General features: G+C 42.2%; 1 protein-coding gene across 1 annotated transcript in view; it reads right to left on the bottom strand.

Moving 5' to 3' along the window:
- Window positions 1–17,545, bottom strand: part of MPDZ (multiple PDZ domain crumbs cell polarity complex component) — a 181,095-nt gene extending 163,550 nt beyond the window's left edge. The window contains exon 1 of the mRNA XM_052645436.1: window positions 17,455–17,545. The gene's annotated coding sequence lies outside the window, so the exon portion shown is untranslated. The remainder of the gene's footprint in view (window positions 1–17,454) is intronic.
- Between the last annotated feature and the right edge of the window lie 455 nt (window positions 17,546–18,000).

The following is an 18,000-nucleotide window of genomic DNA, read 5'->3' as shown; positions in this document are numbered from 1 at the left end:
GATGTGAGAGCTGGACTGTGAAGAAGGCTGAGCGCCGAAGAATTGATGCTTTTGAACTGTGGTGTTGGAGAAGACTCTTGAGAGTCCCTTGGACTGCAAGGAGATCCAACCAGTCCATTCTGAAGGAGATCAGCCCTGGGTGTTCTATAGAAGGAATGATGCTAAAGCTGAAACTCCAGTACTTTGACCACCTCATGCAAAGAGTTGACTCATTGGAAAAGACCCTGATGCTGGGAGGGATTGGCGGCAGGAGGAGAAGGGGATGACAGAGGATGAGATGGCTGGATGGCATCACCAACTCGAAGGACATGAGTCTGAGTGAACTCCGGGAGTTGGTGATGGACAGGAGGCCTGGCGTGCTGCGATTCATGCGGTCGCAAAGAGTCGGACGCCACTGAGCGACTGAACTGAACAGAACTGAACTGAGGCAGGGGAATCCATCCAAGGGCTGCCCCTGAAGGCAAACAACACTGAGTCCATATCAGACTGCAGAGGCGGCCAGCTGCTCATACAGCACTCACTCCAGCCTCATAACTGAACTGAGGGAAACCGAACATGGAGAGGGGGATTAACTCTGCCACAGAATCCTCAGGTGTCATTCCATAGCTGGCAACCAATCCACCAGAGAAATTACTTCAGGCGCCTGCCTCCTGCCCTTTGCCTGCCTGGAACGGAGCAATTCTCCAGTGGGCAGGGCCAATGGTGTCCCTGGCGCTTAGAAAAAGCACAAATACACAAAGTGTCCCTATAGGACCCTGTAACATGGCCCGGCAACTACCAGTCAGTTCTGTGTTAAGACTGACCAACTGCAAGAGGAGGTGATAGACGAATCTCTGTCGTTCCTGGCTGCCCTCTCAGAGGTGAGTTTGTGAGATCTCAGTTAACAATACTGGCATATAACAAAACAATTGATGGCTTTGTCAGTTGCGACTTAATGATTCCTTAGGGGGAAGCCCTAAAGAAAGACAAACTTTTCAACACAGATACACTGTGGAACTAGGAGATGGAAGGTCGGAACATTACAACCATACTGCTTCAACTTACCTCCCCATCTAACTAGTTCATTCTCTTCATCAAAGGTCATCCAAAGGCTTTGCCCCATAATTTAAAAAATAACTCTATATTCACCATTCCCAAACAGTTTTTCCAGTTCTGGAATCTTTTCTACAAAAATTATGAAGCGTTGTCTATCATATCGCCACTTAGCTATCATTTAGCTGTAAGTACTAAACGTAATTAGATATTTTTATTTTTCCCCATCAATCAGTGCTTCCTAAATTCAGTCTGAGGCTTTCATGATTTCCCTCTGCTGAATTTGGGTGGAAACAAAGACAACATTTACAAACTTTAACCAGAAAAGGGCAGCCTCAAATTTCTAACAGGAAACCCTCTGGGAAGAAAACAGCATACTGAAATGTGATTTAACTTATCTGTTTTTCTTTCCTGGACTATGCTTGTGGTGACTAGAGGTCTGCACCCATGTTGACTCAGTTTCAACCCTTTGCTGTGCTGAAAAGTACCAGGCATGTGCTGAGAAGGGCTCACAAAAAATCATGCTCTCTTGCTCTGAGTCCATTCTTTGCAGTATTTGTCATGGAGCATTTAGAACCCTTAAGTTTACCTGGCAGAAGAAATTAATGCACTTTTGCAATTATTAATGCTTAATAATTTCAAATATCATATGTAAAGACATCAGAAAAGTTTGTGACCTTTTACCAAAACAACTTGTTAAAACCTTATTTTGCTGATAAGGAATAAAAGGTCAAAGAGATTACTAACTTTCCCAAGATCACATAACTCAGACCTTTCATTAAGCAATCCTATTTCTATAGCCATTATTATGCAGGGGCACTGTAAAGTTTATACAATAAAACATCAATAACTATCTGAAAGTTTCAACAAAAGGTACTCTTAATTCATCTACAAAAGGATATGGGGATAGAAAAAAAGGAAGAAATAATAAGCTTAAAAATCTTACTCTGTTAGATTGGATGTCTATTAAATTCCTGAAACAATGAACTGTTTCATTTTCCATGTCATTTTGTGGATTTTTTTTTAAGCAACTTTATTGCTGAGGTACAAATTAACCACCAAATATTCCCTTAAAGAGCCAAAGGTTTCCTAATATATATTCACCACTGGAATATTTAAAATGTAGGTGTGTTGTAATCCACAACTAAGCCAATAATTTGTCATTTAAGACTGTTAAAACATGCTCTTCAATAACAACTGATAATAAAACTGTATATAAGAATTGGTTTCTACTATAATAACTCTTCCACAAGTGAGTTTTTTAGACAATGAACTGGCATTTATTTTTACTCTTTGAAATGAAACCATTTATGAAATAGCTGTCATATATCCCTATCTTCTTAAACACAGCATATGTGCTTCACAAACATGCATACGTTTAAACCTACCAATAGCTCAATATTAGATATACCCACTTTCAAGTAAGAAAACTGAGGCTCAAAGATTAAAGTATTTTCTCCTATACTCGTGAAGTATGTAAGCACCAGAGCTACTAACATTAAAAGCCAATCTGAGTTTGACTGACATCAAAGCCAAGTGCCTTCCACCAAATCATAGCTCTGTGTTCTAATAATAATACTACAGGAAAGAAAATAGTTACTTACCTTCAGATAAGTAGCCTCAGACAGCCATGCTTTCAGAGGTCCTAAACTGCTACTATAAGGCTCTCTTGAAAACACATTCTTACCATTTCACTAGTTGAGATCTTGGGCAAGTCACTTAACTTCTTGGAGCTGCTGTTGTAAAGTAAGCATTAACAATAACATATGCAAAATGCCTAGAAGAAACAGGCATACAAAAGCTATCACTGCTATCACTATTCCGTCTTCTAGTGTCTGCACCAACTCAATGGACATGAGCTTGGGTAAACTCCCGGAGTTGGCGATGGACAGGGAAGCCTGGCGTTCTGCAGTCCATGGGGTCGCAAAGAGGCAGGACTGAGCGACTGAACTGAACTGAGTGTCTGCTGTTTCCAATTTGAACATAACTCTTTAACAGGAATGAAAATTTGACCATTTCTGACCTTGGTCTTGTAAGTTACACCATGTCTTTCCTATGTAGTAAATAAAGCATTTAGCTTTAGGACAGCTTTCCCATTGCTGAAAAATACACATACTTTTTGTACTATTGAAGATCCTCCAAATCACTCCCTCTAAAATACTTCAAAGAAGTAGAAATGAACCCAAAGAAAGTGTAATCCAAAATTCAGCTTAGTCAAAGAACTGACACTTTAAAAAGTGTTAAGTTACCAACCAGAGGAGACAGACGGAGAGGGAATAGATGTGGTGTCTGACAAGACAGAGATAAATGAACAGGAAGAAAGGAAGAAGAAATATTGAGGTGAGGAAGCTGAAAGGGGGAAGAAACAGAAAGCTGAAGGACAGCAAAGTAAGTTAGAAAGCCCTGAAAAAAGTCCTTAGCATTCGCCAGGCTAACAGGAGGTGGAGGGCGTACTGACTAAGGTCACAGATGCCCAGAAGAACTGAATCATCTCCCTGCCAATGTGAAATCTGATCTCAAAGGAAGAACTGCAAGGCAATCTTCCTGTACCCAAACACAGTAAAACTCACTACATTTGAGTCACTATCCTTTGAGTCAGTTATCAGAATCTCCTGAGATAAAGTATGTGAAAATGCTTAGAAAATGGGAAGTTATAGAAGCATTAGGCATTATGATTACTATCAATGGTATCAGCATCAGAATGGCTAACTGATGCTGTTGTTTCCTATCCCTAACTTAAGAAAATCAATAACCATAAAAAATTACATATACACAGCACTACTTTAGCAAGTTTTAAATAAGCACTTACATTTCCCGAAGCATAAAGCACAGGCAGATTCAGCAGGAAGATACTTGCACCAGATACTTCTGTTCTCATACAAATAAATACACACTTTCACATCTAATTTTCATAATTGTTTTTATGTTGTTTTTAAGAAAGCCATCCTAAATTCTATAAACTTTAAGCCCCCCCCCCCCAAAAGAAACAAACTGTACTACCTGCCTCTATCACTAAATCATATGGCAAAGAAAAATAAAGACAGGTACCTTGCTTCCGAGCTCTCAATTTTGTAGAAAACAGTACATAATTACACTGCAACAAGATGTGCTAAATTTTGGGAGAATAAAAAGAATCCAATGCTATCAGAATGAGTCAGGAAAAAAAAAAAAAAAAACTGGGAACGTGACGTGTGAATCGTCCTGAAAGCCCTGCAACTTGGGATATGAGGGACAGCCAGGAGAGGGAATGGCGTCTCTTACAGATGGAAAGACACCTGCTAAGACAACAAAACCACATTATTTAATGACAATGGTTCTGTAGCACAAGGCTGCCACACTAGACAGGAGAGGAAAGCCATGTTTTCGTGGCCTTCGTGGGACTTTGCCCCACAGGGGGAGAGCAGTGAATTTTAGATACAAGGGGCAGGGGTGGTAGGAAGAGGGGGGGTTGCTAAAATTTATTTTCTGGGGAAAAAAATAAATTCTGGCAATATGCTACATAGTTCATCAAAAATAGAAAAGAACTAGGGATTTCCCTGGTGGTCCAGTGGTTAAGCCTCAGCGCTTCCAACATAAGGGGCCCAGGTTCCATCCTGCAAACCAAGGGTTCATGAGCCTCAACTGAAGATTCCTTACAACATAACTAAGAAAAAAATCCCACAATTCTCAACCAAATTGTGACCTGGCACAGCCAAAGAAATAAATAAATATTAAAAAAAAAAATAGTAAAGAACTAATAATAGTACAAACAGATGTTAGGTTGTTAAAAACAGCCCAGTCCGGGGCGGGGCGGGGGATGCAGAAATGTGAGCAAGATTAATGTCAAGAAACAAGAGAGGTGATACAGACACACACATATAGAGAGTATTAAAAGGACCAGTGACCACTAGTTGTGTGTTTGGGACAGGTGTAATGAGTGAATGACAGCAACAGAGGTCAACTCTCAGCATTTCTAATCTGGGAAACTAAAAATACCAGAGCATCATTAGCTTAAAGAGCAGAAAAAGAAATGTTACTTAGAGAAAGGGGGTAGAAATACATTCCTTTTGGACATATTGAGCTTTAAATGTCTAGAAAACAGGAAATAATAGAATTTAGGCTCCATGAGGGTAGGAACTTTTGTTTTTGTTTTTTTAAACATTGTTGATTTCTTTTTCTCACTGGACTATATCACCAGCCCCAGAAACAGTGGCTGGCCCAAAGTGGGCACTCAATAAATATTTGTTGAAAGCATCAATCAATTACATAAGTGAATCTACGGAGAAAAAAATTTGGAAGTATAAATCAGGGAATCACTGGCCTAAAGATGTTGCTGACGATAAAGAAGATTAATCAGTGAGAAAATAGAGATTAAGGAGAGAACAGAGACTGGAACTCTGGGAAACGCAGACATTTAAAAACAGAATGTAAGAATTACTTTAGGGGTAAAAATCCATTAGAAGTAAGGACTCTTCACGCTTTATCACTCTCAACATGTACTAACAAAACTCCCACCAGCGCCAATACTCTAGGCCAGGTTACTGTTTATTTAGCTGACCCTAAATAAGGATCATCACTGACATCACATTTGACATCACTTTGGTTCCTATACTCATGTGATAACAAATGACTTATGGAAAGTGAAAGTCACTCAGTCAAGTCCGACTCTGCGACCCCATGGACTGTGTAGTCCATGGAATTCTCCAGGCCAGAATACTGGAGTGAATAGCCGTTCCCTTCTCCAGGGGATCTTCCCAACCCAGGGATCGAACCCAGGTCTCTGGCATTGCAGGCAGATTCTCTACCAGCTGAGCCACAAGGGAAGTCCTTGACTTATGGAAGATAACCTTAATCAAGTCAAATTAAATATAGAAGATTAAAATATCTTAGACATCAAACAATTATTTGTAAGAAAAATTCAAAATCCTAGTGGAATCAAAATATTCCAGCCAGATCCAAGATGAAATAATATCTACATACATGGAAAATCTGGGCTTCCCAGGGAGCTCAGTGGTAAAGAATTTGCCTACCAACGCAAGAAACGCAAGAGACACAGGTTCAATCCCTGAGGGAAAATCCCCTGGAGCAGGAAATGGCAACCTACTCCAGTAGTCTTGCCTGGGAAATCCTACAGACAGAAAAGCCTGGTGGGCTACAGTCTACAGGGTCACAAAATGTTGGACACGACTGAGCACACACACACACAAAACATGCGGGGAAAAAAATCTAAAAAATCAGTGATCGGGCTCTCTTATTTACCTCCATGCTGCTGCTGCTGCTGCTAAGTTGTTTCAGTCGTGTCCGACTCTATGCGACCCCATAGATGGCAGCCCACCAGGCTTCCCCGTCCCTGGGATTGTCCAGGCAGGAACACTGGAGTGGGTTGCCATTGCCCTCTCTAGTGCAGGAAAGTGAAAAGTAAAAGTGAAGTCACTCAGACGTGTCCGTCTCTTGGCGACCCCATGGACTGCAGCCCACCAGACTTCCTGAAGTACTGGAGTGGGTTGCCAGTGCCTTCTCCGACCTCCATACTAAACCAAAACAAATTCACCTCTAGATCTTCCATTACCTGAACAGGCAAACACTCAAAAATATATTAAAGTTTGTCCACAGTAACTGAAACCAATGTTTTTCATAACCTGTACTAAAAACTCTCTAGAGAGAATGCTGTATCCCTCTGACAGCAAAGAGATGCCACTCTCTAAGCCAGCTGATAAGCTCATCAGGCAGTGGTAGTCTACACTGCTGAAGACACACTGAGGAAAATCAGCTGATAGTTTCCATCATGCTGGCCAGATTCCAAGTTGCTCAGATAAGGGAAAATTATACAAAGAAGTCAAAAGTAATATGAATCTACTCAAACACAAACCTTAGCCATATAAGATAAGCAAGTGTGGGCCAATTCAATCCCCTAATTACTAATTCAGAAATAATTATAACAGGCTACACTATTCAGTTACCTTATGTAATTCCATAGGACTCACTAAGGCCATCCTAACAACCTAGTATTTTCTCTCTAAAAACAAATTAAAAGATCTTATTCTTTCAAGAAACATGACTATTTGCTTCTTAATTAACCCATCTAATATTTAATCACAAACATTAACTGTATTTTACTATGGCACTCAAAGGGCTGTTAAAATTAAGATTGTAAGCCAACTTTCACTTTTGCAATAATCCAGAGAGGGTACCTGCTTTAAATGGTGTTGTTCTGGGGTTTGTAGTTTTTGTTCTTACACATAATTTCAATCAAGTGATGAGAAAGTGGCGACAAACATATAAATGTTAAAAATGGCCTGAGAAATCTGAATGACCCCAGTAAGAATAACATGTTTTCATAAAATAATGACTATCGCTTCTCCAATTCCTGGTGTGTCCAATGATCATAGGTGTAACATACTTTGGGGGGGGGGCAATTATTTGGATAATTCGGGCACCAAATTACTCCTTTGTTATCCAATTTATTATATGATTGTTACATAAAGTTGTCAAAAGAAGTAACCAATAAATCTTTCAAAAATTGTAAGAGCTACCAAAAATATGCACAAGGGTCAGGAGAACTAGGCAAGCACTCTGGAATAAAGCTTGGGGCTCAATATTAAGAGTGACTTCACAACGTCATATACAAAATCTTGTGGAAAGCCTCAATACTCATGCAACTTTTTTTTATATTACCTGACATCTTCAAAAATTAGAAAAATTTAAACCTCCTTATTTTACAATTTACTAGGCTTTTTTTAAAAACAAAACATAACATATATTTTGAAACTTCAACTAACATTAAATAAGGGTATTCAAATTTTATGTTGATCTAAAGGGACAGGAATTTAAGAAGACAGAATAAAACTATCAAATATGAAAGTCTGACCCAACACAGTTGAAACCAAACAAGCACACTACAAGACAACAAAGTATAAGATAATCCTGAACTATTAAAAAAAAAAAACTCTAAATGGTATATTCATACAATGAATTAATACTCAGCAATAAACAGTAAAAAACCACGAGTAAAGGCAACACGGATAAACTCAAAATAGAGTCAAAGCAGTCAGACACAAAGAACGCACTGTATGACTCCATCTATTTAAAGCTCTAGAGAATGCAAACTAATCTATAGTGACAGAAAGCAGATCAGTGGTTACTTGGAGATGGGGAAGTAGGAAAGGATTACCAAGGGGCATGAGAAAAAATCTACCAGGGATGGACATGCTCAGTCTTGACTGCCAGGATGGTTTCACAAGGGCCAAAACTCAACAAACTATACAATTTCAATACATGAAGTTTATCATATGTGAACTTCGATTATATTAATACCTCAGTAAAATACTTAAACAAGCCCTCCCCACTCCTTGAGAAAAGGGGAGAGCCTAAACATCCTGAGTTTAGCAACCAACAGATTACTCACTGAATTTAACAGAGCAGCCTAGCGAGAAAAATCCAGGCCAAGGGGGACTGTTTAGACAGACAAAGATGTTGATAGATATATGGCTATGGCTATAGACAAACAGCTGAGAAAAGAAGAGAAGCTAAAGGCAAAGGAGAAAAGGAAAGATACACCCATTTGAATGCAGAGTTCCAAAGAATAGCAAGGAGAGATAAGAAAGCCTTCCTCAATGATCAGTGCAAAGAAATAGAGGAACACAATAGAAAGGCAAAGACTAGAGATCTCGTCGAGAAAATTAGAGATATCAAGGGAACATTTTATGCAAAGATGGGCACAATAAAGGACAGAAATAGTATAGAACAAACAGAAGTAGAAGATATTAAGAGGGGGTAGGCAAGAATACACAGAAGAACCATACAAAAAAGGTGTTCATGGCCCAGACAATCACGATAGTGTGATCAGTCACCCAGAGTCACACATCCTGGAAAGCGAAGTCAATTGGGCCTTAGGAAGTATCACTACGAACAAAGCTAGTGGAGGTGATGGAATTCCAGTTGAGCTATTTCACATCCTAAAAGATGACGCTGTGAAAGTGCAGCACTCAATATGCCAGCAAATCTGGCAAACTCAGCAGTGGCTACAGGACTGGAAAAGGTCAGTTTTCATTCCAATTCCAAAGAAAGGCAATGCCAAAGACTGTTCAAACTATCACACAAATGCACTCATCTCACACACTAATAAAGTAATACTCAAAATTCTCCAAGCCAGGCTTCAACAGTACGTGAATCATGAACTTCCAGATGTTCAAGCTGGTTTTAGAAAAGGCAGAGGAACCAGAGATCAAATTGCCAACATCTGCTGGATCATCAAAAAAGCAAGAGAGTTCCAGAAAAACATCTACTTTTCCTTTATTGACTATGCCAAAGTCTTTGACTGTGTGGATCACAACAAACTGTGGAAAATTCTTAAAGAGATGGGAATACCAGACCACCTGACCTACCTCCTGAGAAACTATATGCAGGTCAAGAAGTAACAGTTAGAACTGGACATGGAACAACAGACTGATTCCAAATCAGGAAAGGAATACGCCAAGGCTGTGTATTGTCACCCAGCTTATTTAACTTATACGCACAGTACACCATGCAAAATGCTGGGTTGGATGAAGCACAAGCTGGAATCAAGATTGCCAAGAGAAATATCACTAACCTCAGATACGCAGATGACACCACCCTTATGGCAGAAAGCAAAGAACTAATGAGTCTCTTGATGAAAGTGAAAGAGAACAGTGAAAAAGTTGGCTTAAAGCTCAACATTCAGAAAACTAAGATCATGGCATCCAGTCCAATCACTTCATGGCAAATAGTTGGGGAAACAATAGAAACAGTGACAGAGATTATTTTTATGGGCTCCAAAACCCATGAATGATGGTCACCCAGATGGTGACTACAGCCATGAAATTAAAAGACGCTAGTTCCTTGGAAGGAAAGCTGCTGCTGCTGCTGTTAAATTGCTTCAGTCATGTCCGACTCTATGTGACCCCATAGATGGCAGCCCACCAGGCTCCCCTGTTCCTGGGATTCCCCAGGCAAGAGCACTGAAGTGGGCTACCATTTCCGCTATGACAAACCTAAACTGCATATTAAAAATCAGAGACATTACTCTGCCAACAAAGGTCTGTCTAGTCAAAGCTATGGTTTTTCCATTAGTCATGTATGGATGTGAGAGTTGGACTATAAAGAAAGCTGAGTGCTGAAGAATTGATGCTTTTGAACTGTGGTGTTGGAGAAGACTTTTGAGAGTCCCTTGGACTGCAAAGGGATCCAACCAGTCCATCCTAAAGGAAATCAGTCCTGAATATTCATTTGAAGGACTGATGTTGAAGCTGAAGCTCCAATATCTGGCCACCATTGTAAAAGACCCTGATGCTGGCAATGACTGAAGGCGGGAGGAGAAGGGGACAACAGAGGATGAGATGGTTGGATGGTATCACTGACACAATGGACAGGAGTTTGAGAAGGCTCCGGGAGTTGGTGATGGACAGGGAAGCCTGGCATGCTGCAGTCCATGAGGTCGCAAAGAGAAGGACACAACTGAGCAACTGAACTGAATTGATAAGAGGGATAAATACACACACATATATATGTATATTCTGCAGATTTAATAAGTATAAAGAGGCATTCCAGCACTGTTCTTTTTCTAAAAGAGAACAGCATGACTACATTCACCACTCCCAGATAAATCATGAATGAAGTAGCCAAGAAGGGGGTCAATGTCAGTCAAAAGCCCACTGATTCCTATAGATGAGGCCCTCCAGTGCTACAGTAGGAAATAAATGTTGCCCAGAGGCAGACTTCATGTTTGACTTACTAAAACAAATTACCTTCAAAAGTCTGGGGTGGATCGGGGGATACTTGACTTAAACCTTTTCAACATTATCCAGTAAAGCCTTAGACAAACTGGACCTGTTGGTAAAGGGCAGAACTAGCAACATACAAGAGAAGCTAGCCATTCCTTGTATCGGAGGACCTTTTTAAGTGCAGAATAATCTTTAGTATTTATGGTTCTGTTGTCACAGTTTTGTCAGTTTAGTGATGTCCTATGAGCAGTGGATAACAGATTCCCATTATCATTTTCTTCAGCTAGGTCCCTGAAGCAAGGCATACTAGGGCCCACCTAATTACATATTGTAAAGTTAATCCAAAATTAACTATAGGTCTATAAGAACATTTAATTTTAAGCCCAGATCAAGATTTAAACATGCCTTCTCCACTGGCGTCCTATGTACCACATGATGCTCAGCCATATTATACCTCCTTAAAGAGTCAAGAGACGCTAGTTCTAACGGATGCTATTAAAGTCAATTCAAATGCATGGATGTTTAATAATCTCAAGTTATCCGCACTGAGAAGAATGACAGTTAGTGAAAACTACTGATCAACAGTTGTACTTGTTCGTTTGTATATCAATACAATCTGGGGGTCCTCATTTCACAAAATACTTATTTTCTTTAGGGAGGGATAGCACCTAGGTGGGAGAAGGCACTGGCGACCCACTCTAGTACTCTTGCCTGGCAAATCCCATGGATGGAGGAGCCTGGTAGGCTGCAGTCCATAGGGTCGCTAAGAGTCAGACACGACTGAGCAACTTCACTTTGACTTTTCACTTTCATGCATTGGAGAAGGAAATGGCAACCCACTCCAGTGTCCTTGCCTGGAGAATCCCAGGAATGGGGGAGCCTGGTGGGCTGCCATCTACTGGGTCACACAGAGTCGGACACGACTGAAGTGACTTAGCAGCAGCAGCTAGGTGAGAGAACTATAGCTAAGTTTTCAGCTTCTTTGCACCTGCCTATGTCATCCATATTTTTCAATGTGCTTTCTTGATCATCAAAATAAGTTACTAAAAGAAAAAACTATCTTATGTATTTTACTGTAACTAGTTTTAAAACATAATAGAGTAAATGAAAAGCATTCCTAAACGTATTCTTACTGTCAACATTAAATGATCAGCACAAACAAAATAGGTTTTTCCCTAAGTTTTTGTTTTGGTTTTTTGTTGTCTAGTAACTGATGTTTCTGTTTTTTCCTTTCTTACAAGTGTTTTACTTTTCACTTATAATGAATGCTGATTTTGCATATGTAAATAAAACTGAAAGGAAGACAAAGATAACAATTCCCTAGACCAAACAAATTTAACTACCACAATCAAGAATAAAAAAAAAAGCAGGAATTTAAGTATTGTTTTACCTTTTTCAAAAAAAAAATCAGCTCCCCAAATTTGGAAGAACTGCTTTAATATTTCCCTAACAAATATAATTTCATCACTTCAAAAAAGTTTTTATTTTATGATATAAGATATAAATTACTTTTTAAATTATATTTTTTTCAAATGGAGACTAAATTTCTGGGGGAGAAAAAGACTTTGCCAAACATTTGCCCACAAAATGTGCACAGGATATGCACACAATTGTCAGGTCAATATAATCTAAATAACAAATAATACTGTTTTAATCACACTCCAAAACCATCACAAGATGCTGACAATGCTAATAGTTCATCTTTGCCCAATTTAATGTTTTACTCATTTTGTGAGAGAAGAAATATTTTAAGAAAATTGATGCTTTTATGAAAGACTTAAAAAGAAAACTAATTTTGTCTACAAAAAGAAAAGGCCAATTTCCCAGTGAACATCAAAAGAGACAAAATGAGTGGCCTCAGACCAAAGATAAAATACCTTTTTCCTCACATAACAGTTTTCCCTTCTTTCCAAACATCAAATTACCATAGTAATGCTAAGTTACACCACCACAGTAGCCTCCTACAGGACTTCCCTCCCTGACTACCGTAACAGTCTAGTTCTTCAAGGTCTGACGAATTTACAACTTACAGTCTGAGAGCCTTACAGTGTCTGTATGAATTTATCATTGTGCCTCCCCCCAGATTTATATGCTGAAGTTCTAACCTCCAGTACTTCAGAATGTGACAGTAATCTTCTGGAACACTGTATTTATTTTGTGCTCTCTCCAGTGCCTAATTCAGTTCCTCATATCTCCTAATCTATTACTATCTACTCAATGAATGACTATCTTAGACCTTCTTGGGAAGTGTCTCACAGGAAAGCAAGGATATCAGTTTTCTCTATCTAGAAACAATTCATCTCCTTATTCTTATCCGCCCATGTGGAAAATGAAAGTGAAGTCGCTCAGTTGTGTTCCACTCTTTCTGACTCCATGAACTATAGCCCACCAGACTCCTCATCCATGGAATTTTCCAGGCAAGGAATCTACAGTGGGTTGCCATTTCCTTCTCCAGGGGATCTTCCCAACCCAGGGATCGAACCCCGGTCTCCTGCACTACAGGCATTCTCTTACTGTCTGAACCACTAGGCAAGCCCTCACCCATGTGGAATCCACTATAATTATTTAAGCACAGTATATCAACTTTACCATACTACATGTCATTTCCAATTGTATTTATACTGATGCTCTTTTATGCAGGAAACTAATTTAAAAGAGAAAATAATTGTGTTCTTGTTATAAATATGGGGTTGATAATGTTATGTAACAATGTACTAATAACAAAATCAAATGAACTGCTTCTTTAGGCCAAATGTGTTTTAAGAGCACATGTGACTGTTTAGAAAATAATATCATTCACATGCACCATCAAGCCGTCCTGAATTGTATGGGAAGGTGTTTACTTCTTCACTCAATTACAGAATCTTCGGCTGATAGACATGTAGCCTGCTCTAATAACATATAGGAACATTTCCAATCCAATATGTTATCTCTGCCCAAAGATCTTTTGTGAAAAGCACAGAGGGCTTTGTTCAGTTCAGTTCAGTTGCTCAGTCGTGTCCAACTCTTTGTGACCCCATGAGTCGCAGCACGCCAGGCCTCCCTGTCCATCGAGTCCGTGATGCCATCCAGCCCGTGATGCCATCCAGCCATCTCATCCTCGGTCGTCCCCTTCTCCTCCTGCCCCCAATCCCTCCCAGCATCAGAGTCTTTTCCAATGAGTCAACTCTTCGCATGAGGTGGCCAACGTATTGGAGCTTCAGCTTTAGCATCATTCTTTCCAAAGAAATCCCAGGGTTGATCTCCTTCAGAATGGACTGGGTGGATCTCCTTGCAGTCCAAGGGACTCTCAAGAGTCTTCTCCAACACCACAGTTCAAAAGCATCAATTCTTCGGCGCTCAGCTTTCTTCACAGTCGAACTCTCACATCCATACATGACCACAGGAAAAACCATAGCCTTGATTAAACGGACCTTAGTCGGCAAAGTAATGTCTCTGCTTTTGAATATACTATCTAGGTTGGTCATAACTTTTCTTCCAAGGAGTAAGCTTCTTTTAATTTCATGGCTGCAGTCACCATCTGCAGCGATTTTGGAGCCCAAAAAAATAAAGTCTGATACTGTTTCTACTGTTTCCCCATCTATTTCCCACGAACTGAGAGGGCTTTGTGCATACTGTAAATATACAAAATGGAGCAACTCAACCTGAGTCAAGTCTATGATATCAGACTTCAGATGTAATCTGGAGAAAATCATCTGCTCTTAACACAGGACAGTATCTTCCGGAGGCAATTAACTGCTACTCTCCAGCTTCAAATCCCTTAATCTAAAACCTAGACAATGGGTGCATTTCTTTGGAAAGCAGAGCCCCTCCACCACAGCAGCTAAAGACCTGAATCAATGTGAAATTACATTTCAAGGCCTTCCATAAATATCTCAGAGCACCAAGCCTTGCAGACATGTAGTCAACTCTGGGGACAGCCTCTACTCTGACAACACATTTATGCATTCAAAGTTACCTGACATGCAAAGAGGACTGCAGGGATGAAACAGGGCACTGCCTACATGCCAGAAATTTGGAACACAACAAAACCTGACTTCTACCTTTCCCTTCCCCAGCAACAACCACCACTGGGCTCAGGCACTACAATGAAGCAGTGTGTTAAAGGAAGAAAGGAAACCAGAAACAAGGGAAGGGAAAAGAAATACTGAAAAGAGCCAAGGAAATGGGAGGGAAGGTATTACATGTGAGCAATCTAGTAGTAATACATTGAGATAAACTTCATCGATTTTTTGTTTGCTTTACAAATAAGGTAGGCAAGACGAGCGATGATGAGTCAAGGAGCCCCCCAAACTACCTTTGCGTAGGTGAGAACTTGCCTGTGGAAAGGAACTTATGACACCCCCTAACCTCTGCTTCTCTCTACATAAATAAACAAAAATATAGTTATCAAAACTGCTCAGGTAGCAGAGTAACTAGAAGTCACCAGAACTCACTGCAGAGCACCTTGAGATATAGCTATCTATATTAAACATAAGATAACTAAATATATAGTTTCTGCTAATCAGAAACCCCACTTTAGGCTAGATTCTAAAAAAGAAAGACGCCAAAAGGTTAAGAAAACTTTTTGAGAGTGAAACGTGGAAATGAGAAAATCCAACACATTAACTTGTCCAACTACTGGGGAACAGTCTGCCATTTCCTAGGATACCAGAAACAGGACTTAAAAGGCAATGAAATTAAACAATACACTCATCACAAGAGGGAGTATGTAAGCAATACTTCTGAAGCCTGATCTTGATTGGCAACTTTTTCTGTAGAGTAAGACAGTAAACTTTTCAGACTCTGAAGGCTATCCATCTCTATCTCAACTATGCAACCAATCAACTATGTCACTGCTTCTGTGAAACCAGATGCCAACAGTAAGAATGCACCACAGACAAAAGGAATGAGTGCGGCTGTGCTCCAATTAAACTTTATGGGCACTGAAATTTGATTTTCATGTAATTTTCACGTCATGAAGTGTTATTCTTTTGATTGCGTTTTTCGACCATTTAAAAGTGTACAAACCATCCAAAGCTCTTAAACTTCAGGGAAAAAAAACAGGCTGCGGCAGAAAGATTTGGCCCATGGCCCTTAAGTTTACAAATCTCTGCTTTTAAGGATTTTCCTGTCAACTGTGAGAGCAGAGTGTGCAGTACAGCCCAGTCTAGATAAATGCCGCCCATTTATAAACTAGCCCATTAGCAAGCAGGAAATATGGGCATCCCAGACAAAATTATCTCCACCACCCTCCAAAGCTTCCAGCCCTTCCCTCAGGCAAGGGTGCAGGTGCAGTCATCTTGAGCTTTGCATTGCATTAGAACTCTAGCCAAGGAACTTCAAGTTTTGGGGGGTTTTTTAATTCAACTGCCTAATTCTACCAAGGGCTAAAGCAAGTATTAAGCAAATTTAGATGATGCAATTCTTATATAAAGTTCACTTAAGTCACCTATACCCAAACGTACATGTAATCCTGAAATTCCACTGCATCACCTTGTAAGTTTTTCACACTAGATGTTATTTATTCTTAAAAGGCAACCTAAATGAGAAATGTCCAGAGAAAAGGGGTGTTTACACCATGGCTGTCCAACAAAGCTGGATGACAAGTTTGGCCACTTTTCAGATTATTCCCCTCTCGACATCAAAAGAACTTGGACAGGTTTCCTTCTAGGCTGGTGAAAGTAAGGTCCTCTCATCTGGTATCTCTGAAACACTAGCTGCCACCCGCTCCCATTTCGCCCAAGGCACATAGCGCCCATACCCAGGTTCTGCCCTAGCAGAGCGACCTCAGCACCCCCAGCAGCGGAGATGGAGGGAGACGTCCCGCCGCCCTCGACTCGCCCGCGGACACTGAGGAGCGGCGGCCACCTCCGGCCTTCGCACGGCCCCTCCTCCTCTCCGCAGTCCCAGCTTGAATTTCCACGCGATCTACAGGAAAGAATAGCCCAGCCTTTGTGCCTCTGTAAGAACGCAAGCAAGAATTTACACCATCACCACCGGTGAAACAAACACACACATATACACGCACAGCGTATTCAGAGCAGCGCTTCCCTAGAAACATCCGGCATCCCGAGGCTGCGAAATTGCAGACAAAGGCGCCCCACTGGCGCGGGCTGGGGGGCGGGGGGGAGGCGAGAGAAAAATGCTCCCACCAACGCGGACACGAGATGTTAAGGGCTCGGGCGCTAGGGGGAGGGGTGAGGAGTGGGGGCGGGTACCAGTGAGCCGCCCGTTCTGGGTGCCCCGCTGCAGCCCAGGCGAGGATCGCCAGTCTAGGGGCGCATCCCCATCCCCTGCCGACCCTCGCGGAGCGATCGAGTGGGCGTCCGGCCTGAGGCGCGGCCAACAGCAACAGGCGCCCGTGCCAGGCCCGGGGCTCCCCTCCCTGCCACCCTTACTATGCCCTTCCAGGCGAACGAAAAGATGAAACTTTTCAGTCTCTTAAGAGTCAACAAGAGCAGAAGAGGAGGGAAGTGGATTAAAGAACCAGGACGACAGCTCGGAAACCCGGCGAGTCGCAAAGGAAACTTCCAGACTCCCATTCTTTTCAAGAGCCAAAGAAGCAGCGACTTCTCGGTAGCGCGGGGTGGGGCAAGCTCACCCCTCCCGCCGCCCGCGCCGAGCGCCCAGCCCCCGGCACCCGCGCACCTTCCCAGCCGGGGCGCGCGCAGGCCGCGGGGGCGCGCTCCGGCCTCCCGGCCCGGGCCCCGGCGCCGCTTACCCGGCTCGCGACGGCCGCCCTCGGCGGGAACGCTCAAGGGGCGGAGGGTGGGGACGCGGGGAGCCTCGCCTCGCCCACGCTTGCTCTCTTCTGTCCCGAAGTAACGGCCCGGCGAGGAGCTTCGGAATGAACGCGCACAGACGCTCCCGCGCGACCGAGAAACTTAATCCCGCCCGAGCACCGGCGGCCCGAAGCCAGCTTCAGCCTCCGTCGCCCCCTCCCGCTGCGTGCGCCGCACTTGCGCTAACCGGGGCTGCCGCGGAGGCGGCGGCGTTGGCGGCGGCGAGGCTCGGGCCGCCCGGGCTGCGTGACGCCTGCGGCCGGCGGGGCGGCGGGCGCGCCTCGGCCAATCAGGGGGCGCGGCCCAGCCGGCCGGCCCGGGGTTTAAACCAGCTCGGCGGGCGTTCGGCTGGGGTGTGGGGAGTGGGCTACGCGAGGTTGTTGGGGAGAAGCCCCGTTTAATTCCAATGTCAAATTTTAAAAAAAGAAGCGTTCATTTGGACAAGTCTGCCCCATGCAATATTTGGGATATTCTTCTACACTAAA

This window comes from Budorcas taxicolor, chromosome 8 (genome assembly GCF_023091745.1).
Source record: "Budorcas taxicolor isolate Tak-1 chromosome 8, Takin1.1, whole genome shotgun sequence".
Classification (NCBI taxonomy): domain Eukaryota; kingdom Metazoa; phylum Chordata; class Mammalia; order Artiodactyla; family Bovidae; genus Budorcas; species Budorcas taxicolor.
The sequence above is the reverse complement of the archived record's forward strand: the minus strand, read 5'-3'. Positions and strand labels throughout refer to the sequence as shown.